We start from the raw sequence: 434 nt of genomic DNA, 5'->3' as shown, positions 1-434 counted from the left end.
AAAAATTTTAATTAATTTTAATCGTTTAAGACATTTTCTGATTTCAATTTAATATAAATAAGTATGTACTTATATAGGCATTCTACATTAGTTCCTCTGTAAGGCATTCTTCGTTCGCTTCTCTGGATTCTGTTTATCCATGCGTTCTCCCTTCTTTTGAAGGTAATGCTGCGGGTAAGGGCTTACCTCCAATGACATGCCCATGTTAAAATAAGGCCTTCTTGAAGCGAAAGGGTAAGCGATTCCCATCGCCTAGCTCGTTTCCACTTTCGTTTCTGTGGTAATCGTGTTTTTTGCTGGGATTGTTCTGCTGTATCAAAACACGATTGAAATATCTCACAGCTCCAGAGTCTTATAATCTTAAAGACTTGACAGAACTTCTTCTTCTTATTTGGCGCTGTAACCGCCTAAGCGATTTTGGCCGAGTCCAAAAC

This window comes from Rhagoletis zephyria, unplaced genomic scaffold, assembly GCF_001687245.7.
Source record: "Rhagoletis zephyria isolate East Lansing unplaced genomic scaffold, Rhagoletis_zephyria_1.1 Rzeph_scaffold_01164, whole genome shotgun sequence".
NCBI lineage: Eukaryota > Metazoa > Arthropoda > Insecta > Diptera > Tephritidae > Rhagoletis > Rhagoletis zephyria.
The sequence above is the reverse complement of the archived record's forward strand: the minus strand, read 5'-3'. Positions refer to the sequence as shown.